At 44.8% G+C, this 17,378-nt stretch overlaps 1 long non-coding RNA gene across 1 annotated transcript; it reads right to left on the bottom strand.

The window, feature by feature from the left end:
- Positions 1-289: 289 nt before the first annotated feature.
- Positions 290-15,999, bottom strand: LOC310677340. Its single transcript, XR_014511096.1, has 4 exons — positions 15,889-15,999; positions 8,100-8,175; positions 6,644-6,989; positions 290-651 (listed from the first exon to the last, which is right to left on the bottom strand). It is a non-coding gene; the product is annotated as an uncharacterized lncRNA (long non-coding RNA).
- Between the last annotated feature and the right edge of the window lie 1,379 nt (positions 16,000-17,378).

Below are 17,378 nucleotides of genomic sequence, written 5' to 3'. Positions count from 1 at the left end.
AGAGGAGCAAAAGTCATAGTTACATGAGACAAAGCAAATCCTGGAGGAAGCCATGGGGACATAGCCTAGTAGCACAGGGCAGATTCAGCTAAACAGTTATTCTAGAGGGAGCAGTGCGGTGAGTCCCACTAGTGCAATGGAAGCTCCCTACCCTCTTCCCCACAAATTGGTTCAGGGGGCATCAGGCTCTCTCTCTCTCTCTCTTCCCACCCCCATAATTTTTATTTAATTTTCTGTTTTACATTTTAGAATATTCATTTAAACCAACTTAAAATATCAGTGACTTCCCTTCTCTTTCCATGGTTCATTTTGCATAACATAAATCCCTGAATATTTTATATAAACTAAATCATTCAGTATTCCATTATTACATCCATCAAAACTTATTTACACTGTTGCATTTATCTTAATGCTGCCAACATTCTCAAATATACACAATCTGCCCCCATATATTCAATAAACATTTTCCAATCTTCTTTAAAGGTATGTTCTTCTTGTTCTCTTATTCTATATATTAGGTCCGCAAGGTGTGCATATTCCATCAGTTTAAGCTGCCATTCTTCTTTAGTTGGAACTTCGCTCATTTTCCATTTTGGGGCTAATAAAACACTGGCCGTGGTATTGGCATACATAAATAACCTTTTTTGACACCTGGAAATTTCCCCAGCAAAAGGGACTGGGTTTTGTTGTTTTTTAAAGTACCTTTAAACATTTTTTTTCTATTCGCTATGAATTATTTCCCAATACTCTTTTACCCTTTTACATGCCCACCACATATGATAAAATGTACTCTCAGTCTCATTGCATCTCTAACACTTACCTGATTCAGTCTTATGCATCTTAGCAAGTCTACTCGGAGTTAGATACCATCTGTAAATCATTTTGAAGTACCAGGTAGTTCTCCCAGGAGGCGTCAGGCATGGGGCAGGGAGTCTAGCATAGGGCAGTCTTCCTGCTTGCCTACGCTGTCCCCAAGGCCACATGCCGGAGCAACCTTCAACGAGCTCATCCTTGCTATGTGGCATCATTCACCATTAAGCCCCTATGGCATGAACATGAACCTACAGAAAAGCACTACTGTCTAAGGGCTCGTCCAGCCTTAATCTCTGGCACAGGTCCATGTTTTAAAGCTCCGTATCTAAGCGCTTTTCTTTCTTTTGTCCCAGCAACTTCATACCCTCCAACATTTCTCCAATGAAAATAAGGATGCCCTGGGGGCCCACCAGGGGTGCATTGGAAGATGGCTGACAATACCACCTCTTCCGCTCACACGAGGTAATTAAGAGGCTGATATGGGAGTATGCAGCCTCCCTTATTCCCCAAGGATATGGGGAATACTGCCTTGCCTGCTGTGGCCATAAATCACGCCCAGATTCGAAAGAAGTGGGTGAGGGCACTAGGCACAAAGCCCTTGTGTGGGTCCAGCTCTCCCGGACGCTGTCTCTCATTGCGCACTGGCTGCAGCAACTCGAAATAAACAATTGGAAAAGAAGCAAAGGCACATATTTCAAGTGAAGAACGGGAGTGAAGACTGCTAATTAAAGTGACCTCTGTGAATGTAGAGTGACGGGTTGGATTTAACGGAATATATCACAAATATATCATGAAGAAGATAAGGTTCAGTATGCCGGAACGGGACTGGATGGGGGGGGACTTTTTTTCTTTTCTTCTATGTGATTAACCAATAACCCCTCCCCAGGAAAGAACCGTCGCATAATTGACCTAAGCAGGATGATTAAAAACTGTGTGGAAATGATTTACTACCAAAAGTTTGGCTTATGGAGATTGAGAAAAGAACAAGGGCTTTTGATGATGCAGCAATAAAAAGGGAGTCACCATCTTGGCAGGTCCTGTCGAAAGACTGATGATTGGGAGGAGGAAGCTTTGTTTTCATATTGGATTCTTGGCAGAACCTCCTCAGAGGACTGAGAAATGGAGTGACAGACCTGTGAAAATTTAACGAGTAGACGGCAATAATGTTTTTCTTTATGGAAGTGATGAAATAACAGTAGCCGTCTGAATAAGACTCTTGGACGAATGGAAAAACCCACACAGGATTACAAATTTGTTTCAACCCGCTTGTGAAAACTATCAGAGGTCACAAAGACAAAGAGAAAGGAAAAATATATGAAAATAACAAGAAGAGATGTGGAAAACAACAAGAAAGGATTGGATAGAATTGTGAACATTATTTGGACAGATTTGTGGACATTAAAGCAGCAGCAACAAGAGGATTGGATCCCTTTCGGAACTTGAAATATGGGTACCCCCAACAAAAATTTAAAATTCGGCTTTGTAATTTGGAATTTATTTGATTTGATTGGTCTGTTAATAAAAATTATTTTAAAAAAAGAAAAAGAAAATAAGGATGCCCTGTTCCATCATAATAATAATATTTATAGCCTAACCACCTTACTGTGTTGCCCCAGCTACTCTGAGTGGCTTCCAACATGTATAAAAACGTAATAAAACATTCAACTTTGAAAAACTTCCCTATACAGGGCTGCTTTAAGATGTCTTCTAAAAGTTTTATAGTTATTTCTCTCCTTGGCTCGGGGGTTGCATCACTCCATACCTTGCAACATTGAAGATAGGGACGTCCTAAGGAAAAGTGGGACATTCCGGGATCAAATCAGAAACTGGGACAGCTTCTGTAAATCCAGGACAGTCCCTGGAAAATAGGGACATTTGGAGGGTATGCACTTACCCGGCAAAAACCTGCTCTTCACCACTGAATCAGAGACAGAAGCAGATTTAGGGGAATGTTACCAATTCAGTCACAGAGCAAGGAACCTTGGGGGTGCCACGGGGGACGCCACAACTATCATTTAGAACGGAGCGCAAGAGGCAGAGGGTGCCAAATTTTAGCATCTCACAGAGTGCCACTGACATTTGAGACACCAAGATCTCTGCGCAATCCACAGAAAACCTGAGTTGCCATTTGTTCAGATTCAGCATGAACGAGTGGCTTTTCTTGGGGAAAGTGGAGCCGGGGGGAAGCCTTCAGGCATGGAGCTTTGAAGTGTGGATCTGTGCAAGGCATGGGGCAAAAAGGAAGTTTGGATGAGCACTAATGGGACTTCTGCTGGGAAATTTACCAGCCATTCATGCCTGCTATTTCTAGGCCCGAGACTTAACTTGCGTTGTTTTATATTCTAAGGAAAAACTTGCGAGAGAGATGCAGACTTTGATTTGTTGTTTGAGTTAGGCTCATTAACCAATTTGCTGAAACAACTGAGCGGGCCCAGTTTTCTACACAGAACATGCATCTTTTCTTCTCTATCCTCTTCTCTCTCTCTCTCTGACTTTTATTACCATTTCATTTATGTGCTAATTAGCTCTTGAAAAACATGCTTGGGAAGGTTCCCCTTTAATTAAAAATTTATCTGAAGGCTGAAGAATCCGCACCCAGAATGTTATCCTTTTTGCTTTTCTATCTCTCTCTCGGAAATGCATGCATCCCACTATAGTCTGCAGAGCAATGCAGAAGCCCTTGTGCATTTATGGCAGCTTTCCTGTTCCATTTCCACACTTTGCTGCTTTGCACGCAATAGGAGGGCCTGTTTTTCATCTACTTAATAGAGACAACCACAACAAAGTCCACATGATGATGATTACATGGCTGTTGTATCAGTGGTTTGTCAGTAATCGTATTGCAGTCAGTCCATAGCTTGTCAGTGGCCTCTACATATTTGGAGAACATGTAAAAGGGGGAGCATGGCTGCATCTGCAGGCCTTGTTTGCAGCATGAACATTCACAGTGGCTCCGATCTCAGACATCCATGCATTCAGCAAATGTCTAAAGTGGTGGCCTATGTGCACATAGCCAGGTACATATAGGTAGCGGCATAGCTAGCTGCTCGGGTGCCTGGTGCAGGGATGTGTCCTGCAGCCATGGGCAGGGCAATCCACCCATGGAGGCAGCATAATCCACCCATGGGGGCGGGATGATCCACCCATGGGGGCGGGGCAAGCCTCTCTGCCACTTGGAGCCTCTCCGCCACCTTCCCTTCAGCTGTAGGGTGGCTGAGGGAGAGGCAGTAGGCAGGCGCAAGTCCCACGCTGCTATTTCAGACAGAGCAGAACCTGCAGGCGCCAATGCCACCACGTCACTCCTAAAAAGTTTTGTGAGCCCAGTTTGGTTTTTGTAACTCATTTTGTCACACACACACCCTCAGTGATGACACCCAGGGCAGGCCGCACTCCCTGCACCCCCCCCTTCCTCTGCCACTGCATGTAGGCTTTGCCATGTGATCAGAAGCCGCTGTCATGTGTGGCTCCCAATCTTGTGCTCAGGTACACACACATAGTTCTCCCTTTAGATCTTCACTGGAAACACAGAGGTGCAAAGGACAGAGCCAGAAACGAGGCAGATTTAGAGTAGTACAACCAGTTCCGCTCAGTGGCATAGTGTGGGTTGCTAGCACCCGGGACTGCGAGGAGACAGGAGTGGGTGTGAGGGAGAGAAACAGGTGGAGTATGCATGCCCATTCAACTGCCTGATGGCACTGTTCCATTGTCTGGCAAGATCACTTCCTGGTTCGTGCGGAGAAGCCATTTTCAATGGAGCCCAGCCACAGAAGCATTTAGCCGTATTGAGGCAGATCCGAGTGTCGAAATTTTGCACCCCCAACCATTTTGCACCCAGGGCAACTGCCTCTGTGGCCCCTCATGCTATGCTACTGGTTCTGCCGCACTGTATGCAGAGCCTAGAGGGCCCCACAACTATGACGTGGTGAAATGAGCAGAAAGGAAGGTGAGAGGCAGGGGGCATTGCACTTTGGCCTCGCACAGGGCACTGCTGAAATTTGAAAGAGTCAAGTCTGCCAAGGATGGTAATGCTTGCACTGGAGGCACAGCCTGTGCATATAGCCATGCTCCCCTGGGCCAGCCTTGTCATGGGTCATGTGGCACAGGAGGTGCATGAGAGGCAATGAATTGTGCCCTCCCTCCATCTGCTGCATACAATTCACCAGCTGGATAGCGCTGCCTGTTCACTGACGCCACTCTTGCCTCCTGCTGCCCCACCCACTCACACTGCAGTGGCGGCAAGGGCGCTGCTGGCTTGGCTACTTCAGAGTGTCACCTTGTGAGTAAGGTTGCCCAGGGAGTGCCAGTGCCACCGCTGCCTTGAGGCATTGTAAAGCTGTATTTCTGAGACCCACCGAGTGGCACAGGGGCTTTCTGAGCAACTTTGCCAACAACACTGCACTTTGAGCAAAGACCCCCTTCCTCGGAGCAAACTTGGCAGTGCCCACGCCGCCACTGCTTTGTCAGAGGCCAGCTGGCTGGAGTAAATAAGAGGCAAATGGAAGGGTCAGAGGAAGCCAGGAGCAGAAGGAGGCAGAGACAACTGGGTCAGGCTCAGGCGGCACAATGTCTTGCACTGCCTCTGCTCTCATGGACTGCTGAATGCACAGAGGCAAAATGCCTGAGACTGGCCCATGCCATAAGCGTTTACTTCCCTTCCCTTAGTTCTGTTGCCTATGTTGATTCCTCCTCTACATTCTGATGCCTTATCTGTCTTCTCTTCTTCCCTAACCTCACACTCCTGTGCATCAAAGGAGGCAGAATGTTGCTGGAGGACGACAGGAAGAGATTGAGGCAACAGACACCAAATGAGATATAGGCTTAGCTGGCGCTGCAAATCTCTCCCACAGGCTTTAGGCTGCCTGCTCAAATTGCTGGGTTCTGGAAGAATGAAAAGGAAGTCACCTGCTTTGAGATGGTAGGAACCTGTCCTCTTGGCAGATGTTTTGGGGAAGTTGCTTGCAACCTATGAAGCTGTCGGGGAAACAGCTTAATTGACTTTCATGGGAGCCACTTGCTTCCCTTTGATGACATTGCAGGGACCTGGAGAGGCTGTGACAAATTTAGATAGAAAGCGCTGGACAGGAGCAGTTTTCTTCCATCCGTAACTTTATGATTGTGATTATGATTTAGACTAATATAATACTTGTTATAAAGAAGTATGGCATAAAATACAAAAAGCTGAAAACATATAAAACTGAATAGTTAAAAAGCAAACTGTAACAGAATTAAGACAATGAAAAAATAAATGTATTAAAATACAGGTAGCAAAAGCAGCACAGCGCTATTAAAAGCCCTTTCCTTAAAAGCAGATAATTTCCAAAAGCATGACAGAATAAAATGATTTTCACTTGCCAGCAGAAGGACAGCAAAGAGGAAGTCTAGCCTCTCTAGGGAGTTCCAAAATCTTGGAGCAGCCACTGAGAAGGCCCACTCTCGCATCCTCACCAAGTCTGCCTATTCATATTCAGTAACATAGTTAATAATGTTAAGGTAATTTTCAATGGGCCAGTAATAATAATAATAATAATAATAATAATAATAATAATTTTTTGTGGCTGGTTTCCCCAGCCACTCTGGGTGGCTCTTTATCCATAATGGAGAATTGTATGGATTTCCATGTATAATAAAATAAACACGAAACTTCTCTCTGTGAAGACATAGTCTACAGCGGATGAATATTAAGGTGTGAACCAGCCCAACCTCTCCTGCAAAAGGAGGGAGACACTCCCTGTGCAACACTTACTTGCTCTCCCATTCCAGCCGACACAAATTATGACAGAAACTCACAAAGCAGGCTATCGTTTCATCAGCACTCAACTTCTCCTCTCACCTTTTGCTCTCAGAGATTCATAATTGGAAGTGGTGCAGTCGTAACTCTTCCAACAGCAGCTCTCCAAATGTATCGATCAGAAAAGAATTAGACAATTAGACAGGCTCGCTTGGCACCATCATTATATAGCTTTAGGTGCCAGGCAAAAACTTTCCTCTGTAACCAGGCCTTTAACTATCAGTGGCCTTTTAGACGAGTGGAAGGATGTTTTTAATGTACAGGCCTTTCATCTGCTCACTTGTGGCAGGTGAGAATTTCTTCCAGCAGCAAGGCAGAAAAGCCGGTTGACCGTTCCAGTGTTATGGGCTAGTGACTCTTGTGAACATATTTGCAAGGCTGATCTAGCCTAGGAAAAGTGATACAGTAATAATTGTGGCACTCATAATAGATATACTGTATCTCACAGCTTGGTTCCCATTGTTAGGCAATTACTTAACATGGAAAGGACATGATCTGTGGTCCCTCATCACATCACTTTTTTTTTAATGATCTCCTTATGAAAGCTAAATTGTGGAAAACTTTTTCATTCAACCAAGCCTACTCAGACACATAACTCAGTTACCTAAATTCATTTGCAAAGTTTTCCTGTTTTCATATGTGTTTTAATGGCGTCTATTTTAATAGTTTTGTGAACTTTAGCTGTGTTTTATCTACAGTTTTATTTTGCACAGAGCTTAAAGAGCTCTCTGATTAAGTGGTCTATAAACCTTTATAAAGAAATAAATTAACTCACATATAGAATGATGCCACCTACACATTCTGAACTTTTTGTGATGTGGGGACCAATAGGTGGGGGCGGGGGAGGGGAAATCAATGCAAGCCTCACTGTGATTATTCATTCTTGGAACTCTACACTATGAGCATGCCAACTTTCTGCTGAAAGGCAGCTCAAAAATAGGAGGAATCATAACTTGAATCCAAATAATTAAGCAATCCAAACAGAAGAGGATCTAGAAGAGGGGAACATGATGTCAGGAGATTGATAGCTTGAACTAGATGTTGCAGCAGTGCTTGAATGGGGTTGGCACAAAGGTCCCAGTACCTTCTGTGGTGCCTTAGCTACTGATTTTAGCTACTTTTTTTTTAGTATAACTGGAGCAAGTCTGAGGTTGAGGCTTGTGGATTTCATTAAAGCCCCCCTCTACTTCCTCTCAACTCGAGCACTGTGAGCAGGGAGCAGATCGGTGGCTCTGATGTTCAGCCGCCACCACATATGTCATGCTATCTAAATGTGTATTAGTGAAAAGTTTTAACATGGGTAGACTCCACTGAAGCTTTAGAAAAGCAAGCAGAGCTCTCTCTTTGCTTTTAATGAGTTGATAACTAACTGCTGTTTCCTGCTAGCTAACACATTAGTGTTCAAACCTTAGATCAGGTGACAAATTTTGAAGGGAGTTGCCAGTTTAGTCCCCCCCCCCCAACACCACAGAGAAAAAAAACATGTAAAATGGCTCACCATGAGCTGCACAGTCGAAGGCCAATGGATATTTTTGGATGTATCATTTGATGTTTCTGTTTTGTTTTGAAGAGTTCTGCAAGATAAAGTTTGAATAATATTTTTGTGGGCCTGAACATTTCTTCCAAAAGGAGTGAGTTCTTATGCTTCCAGTTGTTTCAAACTGCAAAATATTAATATATGCAATACTCCTGACCCTCCCAGAGCCAATCTTTTGGGTGGCCCACAACCCAGGGAGAGGAGGCGAGGGGTTGACTCGAGCCCTCAGCCATTTATGACCCATCTCTCATAACTTCCTTGGAATGTCCAAATGGGCTTTAAGTCCAGAATAGAGAGACATGATCAAGATCAGGGGTCCCCAACCCACGGCCCATGGGCTGGATCCAGCCCGCCAGGCTTGTAAATCTGGCCCACCAGCTGAAACACCGGGCACCTGTCCCAAGCACAGTGACCGTGGTGGCAGCGCTTTCTTCACCCACCTGGCTCACTGGACTGCAGCGGCGGCAAGAGCGCAGAGAGCAGAGGAGCCTGTGCGCACTCCGGCCTGCCCAATGGAGCAGGGGTGCCAACAGGGGAGTGGCTCCACTGGCTCAGCTGCTGGGGCTCCTCATTTGCCACCTCCCCCTGCAAACAAGCAGCAAGTTGTGGCAAGCGAGTGGGCGGTGCCACCTCGCGCTTAACCTGCCACTCCATCCTTTGACAACAACACCACCTCGCTTTCCCTCTGCCTCTTCCGCCAGCTCGGGCAGCAGACTCTGATGAGCCCAGGAGGCCCACTCTGGCCTGGCTGCGGGCAGGCACGTGTCCTCTGGCCAGGCGCTCCAGAGAAGCGAGGCCACCCAGGGCAGAATGGAGGGCCTTGGGAAGAGCGAGCAAGGTAGCAAGAGAGAGAATGGCTTCTCTGGGCAAGGCATGCCGCCCCCCACAATGTGGAGGACCTCGCTGCCTGCTCAGTCCGTCCCCACACACTGAGGTAAACCCGGTGAGGTGAGGCATTTCCTTGATGTTATGTATTGGGTTTAACACATTTTATGTTACAAGGCGCATTCTAACCAATCATAGAAGCGTTGGTAGACTAACATTCTAATGGCAAGTAAGCGCATGCACTTTCAACCGTCAACTGTCAACGGTCAGTTCATGCTCTGGTTTATTATTGTGTGTCCAGTCAGTTTGGTTCTTGTGCTCCTATGAGTGAGCTGTTGTCACTGACAAATGTTGAATAAACTTAGTTGAGGAACTTATACTGCCTTGGGCTTCTGACTTTTTCTGAACATTTAACACTTGAAAAGAATGCGTGCCATGGCCTCAGGAGCCCAAAATGTGAGTGGGGTCCCCCAGCCCCTCAGTTCGTTTCTCTGGCCGTGTGAGCACCAGCAAGCTACCTCCTCCCTTGCGCTGATCACTGAGTGGAATGGAGCCTGAGCGGAACATGTTTGGTTAGTGCCCCCAGCACGGTGGCTCCCAGTAGCTGCCACTTGCCTGGCAAGAGGCTATTGTTAGGGTGAGTCAGCTCTGGGGAGGCCAGTGGCACCCTGGGGCTCTTTGTTTGTGTGGGGGGGCCATGCCATGTGGTGCCCTGGCTGATGTGCTCTGTCCAAGGCTTAGCCCGGGGCAGCAGTGCATGCCCTTGCCAGAATCAGGCAGAAGTTGTGCATGGTGAAGCTGATTGTCTGTGTGGCCGGCAACTGCCCTCTTCCTTCATGTCTTATTTCCTCCTTTCCAGCATCATAATATGTCCCCCTGAAGGGACAGGATACCCAAATCCTGTCTGTGAAATCCAACCAGGCCTCAAAACTGTCCAAAATTCCTTTTGTCTTCTAAAAATCCAAAACAGCTTTTCTCTTCTCTCCTCTGCTCTATCACAAGATGCTGTGCAAAAGGCAAAATGTTACTTTTAAAGGTTAATGAATAGGCTCTGTCATTGCCAAGAATTACTCAGGCCTGAGAAACGAATCTTATCTCATTCCAGTTGCAAGACATCTGAACATGCTGAACGCAAGGCTCCTCACCCCCGCCCCCTTTCCTGGGAAGAGTCCAATAGTCCCAAGACAGCTTTCTGTTCATGCTCAGAGGAACTCATGGGGCAGGACTCCTGAGGGAGGAGAAAAGGAGGAGGGAACTAGAAGTGGGTATATATGCTTGTGCACATGACTGTGAACTCATGCATGCTTTTTGTGAACTATCACACTTGCTCCTTCTACCAGTTCATGGATGGTAGAAATAAAAGCCTTTTCTACGAAACTATTCCTTGAGTGTCTGTTGACTCCCACTTCCCTTTCCCGGGCGCAATATTTTTCCCACCCGAGGGCAAAGCCTCATAAGGCTACACCCCCCTGTGGAATGCCCTCCCATCAGATGTTAAAGAAATAAACAACTATCAGACTTTTAGAAGACATCTGAAGGCAGCCCTGTTTAGGGAAGCTTTTAATATTGGATGAATCATTGTATTTTAATATTCTGCTGGAAGCTGCCCAGAGTGGCTGGGGAAACCCAGCCAGATGGGTGGGATATTATTATTATTATTATTATTATTATTATTATTATTATTATTATTATTATTAATGTTGGCATATCACAAGGTTTAGCTGGAGATACATTATGATGTTGGAAAGCAGGTATCACTCAGCCCTAATGTCAACAACTCCTTCATCCTCATTAAACAACAAGCTGCAAAATACGTTTTTAGATTTGGTACACCCAACCCTCCCCTTTCCTTTGCAACTTGTAAAGCTTTATAGGTTCCCCCTTGCTCTTATAAACGTAGATAAATATTTTTGCCATTGTTTGAAATGCAAGTCATTAGCTGTAACACGTAATGTGCATAGGAATTCGTTCATTTTCCCCCCAAAATGTAGTCCGGCCCCCAACAGTGTCTGAGGGACAGTGAACCGGCCCCCTGTTTAAAAAGTTTGAGGACCCCTGATCAAGAGCATTGGGAAGGCACCTTTAAAATTTTGGTTTTCAACTGTGCATTTTCATCTCAAACACGAGACTATTATAATACATTAATGGCTCCGAGCATTGTGGTAGAAAATCACCTTGGACTGCAAACCTATTAACTGCTCCATACGCATTAGGGGAGAAAATAAAGACATGGCTATGCACTTCCTGAAATAGTCACTCTGTCACATCACGATCAATGAAAGCAGTGAAATAAAACCCCTGGCAGTTTTGCTGGCCTGGAGTGATATGCGTAAACTGTTAGCAGAAGCTTTGCTTCTGCAAATATTTTTTAAAAGGACCCTGCAAACACACACACACACACAGATGCTCTTCAGCTTACACTCTGCATCTTTCAACAGTGATCTATAATGTTATCAAAGAAGCTTGAACTCCCTGGATCCCAGTTGTTCTTCTCCACTTCTATATTCAGAATTAGACCAGGTTGTTCCATGCAGAGGTAGTTCATGAAATCTAACAATCAAGAATTCTCTTCTTGACCAAAAATGCACCTCGTTTCAATTGCAGAACGTACTTTTAACATGGCAAATGCTAAGTGGGATAGAGAACAACCAAGAGTTGCCTAAATAACTCACTGCGAAAAGTGAGGTTACAGGGAACCAGGCAGAGGGCCTTCTCAGTAGTGGCACCCACCCTGTGGAACACCCTTGATTGACAATATTAACATTGGAAGTGCAGGCCAATTTTTAAGAACATTCCTAACCCTCAAGTATCTCCCTGTGTTTTTTGGTCAACAATTTCAAATAATTTTATTCCTGGTTTGTAAAGAGTTTTGCTGCTTATTGAAGTCATAAAGAATTATAGAGAAAGAAGAAGTTGTGTTGAAAGAACCAAGTTCTTTTTAGAAGAAATTTTGTGAACAATTAAAGAACCAACATCATATATTACTATTTTCTGTTTTTAGTGTACTTTACTATTTTGTTGGCATAACATAATCATGAAGTTACGTTGAAGGCATAGGATGTAAATAATGAAAATAAATCAAGTCTTTTCTGTGTAAAAATAAGAGAAGTTAGATTTAAAAGTGAGGGGCCTTTATATATGCTAGCAACTGATTTAAGCAATTAACAAGCAGATAAAACCATTATTTGTCTACAGTATTTTCAACTTAATGTTTATATGAATAAAGAGACCCTGTGTGTTTCTTTAACAGAATTTGAAAAGAAAGTTGTAGACTGTTAAAAGCAAAACCCTGAAGGTGTATTATTGAAAGATCTAAACTGATTATAAGCATTAAAAAGGAACACTATATAAGGTTACTGCCAAAAAAGGCACCCCTTTGTCACATGTCCTCACCCCAAAGTGACTTGCCCATAGTGTGCCATGTTAACTTCCTGTCCCACTCTAAGTAACTGCTATCAGTTGTGAAGTCTGGAAAACAAAAGGGGCAGGTCAGCCTAAAAATACCTGTTCAAGGGGGGGGGGGAGAGAGAGAGAGACTCAATATAAGGCTTTCAATTTCAACAGCCCTGCATTTAGTATTGCTTTCATTCAGCCACTGGAATCCTAGGGCATTAGCAAAACAATAGGGAGGCTGGTTTGACAGAGCTAACAGTGGTTGGTAAAACTACGATTCGGTGCATTTGAAACATACCCTCATTAGAAAATCCTCACCCTGGTTCAGGTCAGCTCCAGTTCCCTTCAAATCTGCATCCAGCTCAGATTTGCTCCCACAAGTCACACCCAGTCAAGCCGCTACCACTTTGCCCAAGAGGGAAAATCTTATCTGAGCAGGCCCAGGAAGAACATTTCTTGCCCCTGAGTTTCTCCCTGGGAATACTCCACTAGCATTATCTCCTGTAAAGTAGAGACCAGCAAAGCCTCTCTGCCACTGCTTATAATACATTTCCTCTTCTCAAAGTATTTTTTTTTTTATTCTTACATTGCACAGGGAAACGAATGTGGGCCAGCATGCTTCACTCTTATTTTTTAAATTTCATTAAGATTACTGTCTTCTTTCTCAGTATCTCCAGAAAAAGTGCCCCCGCTCAGTCATTTTTGAGGCAAACCAAATAGAGTCTCCCACCATTCTAGAAACAGCTGAACGAACCTTGTTTACTTAGCAAATGTTCTGCTTAGTTTCCTCTTGACCCGGTATTATCCTTCAGTGTGAGCAACCGAAAGGGAGGAAAGAATAAAATAGGATGTAATCTTTGCTGACTGTCAGTGCTATTGATAAAAGTATAGATTTTCCATTACAGCCTGCTTCGGCAATAAGTGTTAAAATCCATCCCTGGATGCTAATCCACCAAAATAAAATATGGGTTGCCTCAGAAGCTCTGCACCTGTCTTTCTGTTGTCTGGCGCTAGAGAAATAGTAAAAAGCATGCAATCCCCTGCTTACAGAACACCCACTGATTTTAATGGGGCAGGAAGGACTGCAGTCAAGTATAGCAGCTTATTGAAGTACATGATTAAAAAGCAACTGGCATTGTTGGGAAACCTATGTGAACACTTCACAGCTTTTATTAGAAGCAGGGTTATCATTCACATATATTGACTTGGCTATCACTGTCGTGCGATGCTATTCACAGGTTTTCTCTCGGCAAAATCCACAATCTTCTGAAACCACGCACAATTGGAGCAGTATATCTTGATATCAGTAAGGCAACCGAGATGATCAAGTGTCTGGAAACTGAGCCTTATGAGGAATGGTTGAGGGAGTTGGGTATGTTTAGCCAGGAAAAGAGGAGACTAAGAGCAGATGTGATAGCCATCTTCAAATAGCTAACGGGCTGTCACATGGAAGATGTTTTCTCCTGTTCCAAAGGGTAGGACACATACCAAGAAAGTAAATTCCAACTAAACATCAGAAATATCTTTCTGACAGTAAAAGCTATGATCCATAGCTAGCTGTGATCCATAGCTGTTCTGCTCCATAGCTATGGAGCAGACAGTGGAACAGAATCCTTCAGAAGGTGATAGACTCTTTTTCACTGGAGGTTTTTAAGCAGAGCTTGGATGGCTATCTGTCATGGATGCTTTAGTTGATATTCCTGCATTCCAGGGTTTTGGTAGGTGGTCCTAAAGGGTCCATTTGAACTCTACAAGTATATGATTCTGTGTTTACCCACCTCCTCCCGAACTGCTTTGCTGGCACAATCAGGAGAGGGACTATTGGCAAGTTGTGAGGGGAGGGGATATTATAGATTGTGTTTTGTGGAATCTGTGATATGCACATGAGAAGGACTCATCGAGATCACACCCTTCCCCCTAAGGAGCCACAAAAGACCCTCACACAACCCCCCACTATCATCTCAGATCTGATTGCTCACCAAGCAAACTGCATGCCTCACACTAAGGTAAGGAACCTTTAACAAGCCTGGAAGAAAACTTAGAATGAAGAAGTGGAACCTGCAGGCAAATGCTGCAGTGCCTCTTCACTCCCTAACAGGTATGTTTCTGTTCTGAGAGCTTGGTGGGCATGACTTCTTCTAGAATAAACTGTTTGGGGCTCAATCAGGTGTCATGGATTGGCTGCACACAGAGGAATGGTGGGAGGAACCAGTTGGGGAACCACCAGAGAAGAAGACTCAAAGCCCAGAGAGTGGTGGGATGATGATGAGTGATCAGAGGGAGAAGACAGGGAAGAGGTGTCAGAAGCTGAATAGATAACAGGGCTTAGTGAGCTGGGAGAGTCTGTGGTAGAGAGAAGTCCAGAATCAGAGGCGGAAGCTGAAGCAAAAGAGTGGGAGGAGAGAAGCCAAGAGGCAGAGATGAGTCTGAAGAGTCACAGGTGTCTCCTCCTCCTGCTGTGACAAGCTCCCCTCTCCATTTGTCTCCCAGGAACAGAAGAGGCATGAAAAGGATGGGGCAGCAACAGGCTCCCATCAGCCCCCTTCAGCATCGCCAGTGGTCAGGGATGATGGGAATTGTCTTCCACACGATCTATGACAATATATTGTGCTCTATTGTGATGTGAGGGTTATAAAGGAAGCCCCTTATACACAGAAAAATCAGGAAGTGAGAAGTAACCAGTATTCATATAAAGAAACTCATCCTCAAGGGCCGTAAAATCAAATTATAAGCCCGGCTAGGAAGACTCTGGATCTCTTAACATTTATCGCAAGTGCTAAATTAGTTAAAACATAATTGCATTTAAAACGGTGAAAGTCAATTGAAGATGGAGATGCTAATTATTCTCCCTGGTTTATTTTATAATTATGGGTTCATTGAGTTAATGATAAAGAGACAGCAGCTATATTTTCTATTTGGGGACTACACTGGGGCTCAAGCTTGCCTACTTCACATGCTCTCTGTACTTAAAAACATAGCGCCTGCATCCAAGAGTTGATTGAATGCTTGTGGCACCCTGCACATAATTATTATTATTATTTACACCCAATCCATTTGACTGGTTTGCCCCAGCCACTCTGGGTGACTTCCAGCATAATAAAAACACAGCAAAATGTCAAACATCAAAAGCTTCCCGATACAGGGCTGCCTTCAGATGTCTTCAGAAAGTTGCGTAGTTCAGTGAACCCTCTTCCTTACTGTTGTTTCACATTTTAGTGCCTGAGCTCTTTATTCGTAGACACAATGGATTGTATTCACCTAATTTTTACTCAGAGCAGACCCACTGAAATTAAGGACCATGGCCAACTTAAATCCATTTCAGTGGGTCTACTCTGAACAACAGTTAATTGACTACAACTCAATCCACCCTGGTCCTATGGCTTATTTGACTGAAAAGCCTGCCGAGTGGTTAGAAGTTCATGGGAGAAACTACACTGCCCTAAGCTTGTTTCATATTTATATTCCTGTGTTTCTTTCTTTTAAACCAAAGGGGCTAGCACATATGCAGTTGATCTCAGCAGGGTAGCCTTACCAAATCTCCAGCTTCGGCTCAGTCATTCCAGCCTCAAAGCCCAACCTTCTGAGCTCTGGACCAACAGCAGGTTTAGGAGGCCCTGGAAAAGTTGTGCTGTGCTGTTCTGTGTTCTGCAAGCACACACATATGGCCAGCAGTCAGCAAACACCCTGAAGGCTATGATGTAACAATCATCAAGCTCCACCTGGTAGCCTCATAGGTTCTTGTTCTTCCATGTCACAATGCTTGATTCTTACAAGATAGCATATGTAATGTCTTGGAGGCTTAAGATGCATGGTGGTGTGGGGGTTAATGTGTCAGATGAGGCTCTGGGGGACCAGAGTTGAAATCCCCATTCAGCCATGATGACGACGATGATAATAATAATTTTATTATTATACCCCGCCCATCTGGCTGGGTTTCCCCAGCCACTCTAGGCAGCTTCCAGCACATATAAAAACATAATAAAACGTCAAACATTTAAAATTTCCTGATACAGGGCTGTCTTCAGATGTCTTCTAAAAGTTGTGTAGTTCTTTACCTCCTTGACATCTGAAGGGAGGGCATCCCATAGGCAGGGCGCCACCACTGAGGTAGTCTTCTGCCTTATTCCCTGTAACTTCACTTCTCACAGTGAAGGAAATGCCAGAAGACCCTCAGAGGTGGACCTCAGTTGTCACGGTCCAGTCTATGGACGATCGAAGTCCCAGCTGAGGACGTCAGGATCGGGGGCACAATGACGGGGTGGGAGCAGGAACAAACGTCCAGAAGCCAGGGATCCGAGGGTCAGGAAGCAGGGAGTCACCAGGTCAAGGGTCCGAGGATCAGGAGCAAGAAGCCAAACGCTGCAAGGAAGGAGGGAGGAAGCGTGTTGCTGTGGCAAAGAGCCAAAGGGAAATGCTGACATATCCCTTCCCGGCTCTTGCCACCAGGTGCAGTGAGTTACCAAGCGGCCTCACCTGTGTGGCCACGTCTTGCCTCTCCAGAACAAACTTAGGAAGGCTCCAGTCCTGTGAAGCCCTACTGGTCACAGGGCCTGGCTCTTGCATGCACTCCTGACATCAGTGTTTGGGCTGAATGATGGGGGTGGAGACGCTCCTTCAGTGATCTTCAGCTTGTCTTTCTGTCTCAGCCTAGCCTGCTTCACAGGGTTGTTGTGGGGATGATGTGAGGAGAGGGAGCAATGTATATACTACCCCGAGCTGCTTGGAAGAAAGGTGGGGGACATACCTTTAATTGATAAGTTTGGTTGAACTTACTTAAGTGCTACACCAGAAACAAATGAACGAAGTCGTTTTTTCTTGGTGCTTGACTTTGTCAAAGCAACAAGCAGAAGGAGCACTAAAATCTGTTTTGTGCCCATAGTTATTATCTGCAACACTCGCCAATGCTATCAACGCTGTCTCTTTAAAGAAAGGCACCACGAGTGGTCATCAAGGTAGTGGCATGAATTCGTCAACAGCGAGAGATTGTTGTCAGGGAAACTCACCAGAATGAGCTGTGCGGGG

Source organism: Podarcis tiliguerta (genome assembly GCF_965153285.1).
Source record: "Podarcis tiliguerta genome assembly, chromosome: 5".
In the NCBI taxonomy this organism is placed as follows: Eukaryota; Metazoa; Chordata; class Lepidosauria; order Squamata; family Lacertidae; genus Podarcis; species Podarcis tiliguerta.
Note: the sequence above shows the minus strand (reverse complement) of the source record. Positions and strands in the feature narration are given on the sequence as shown.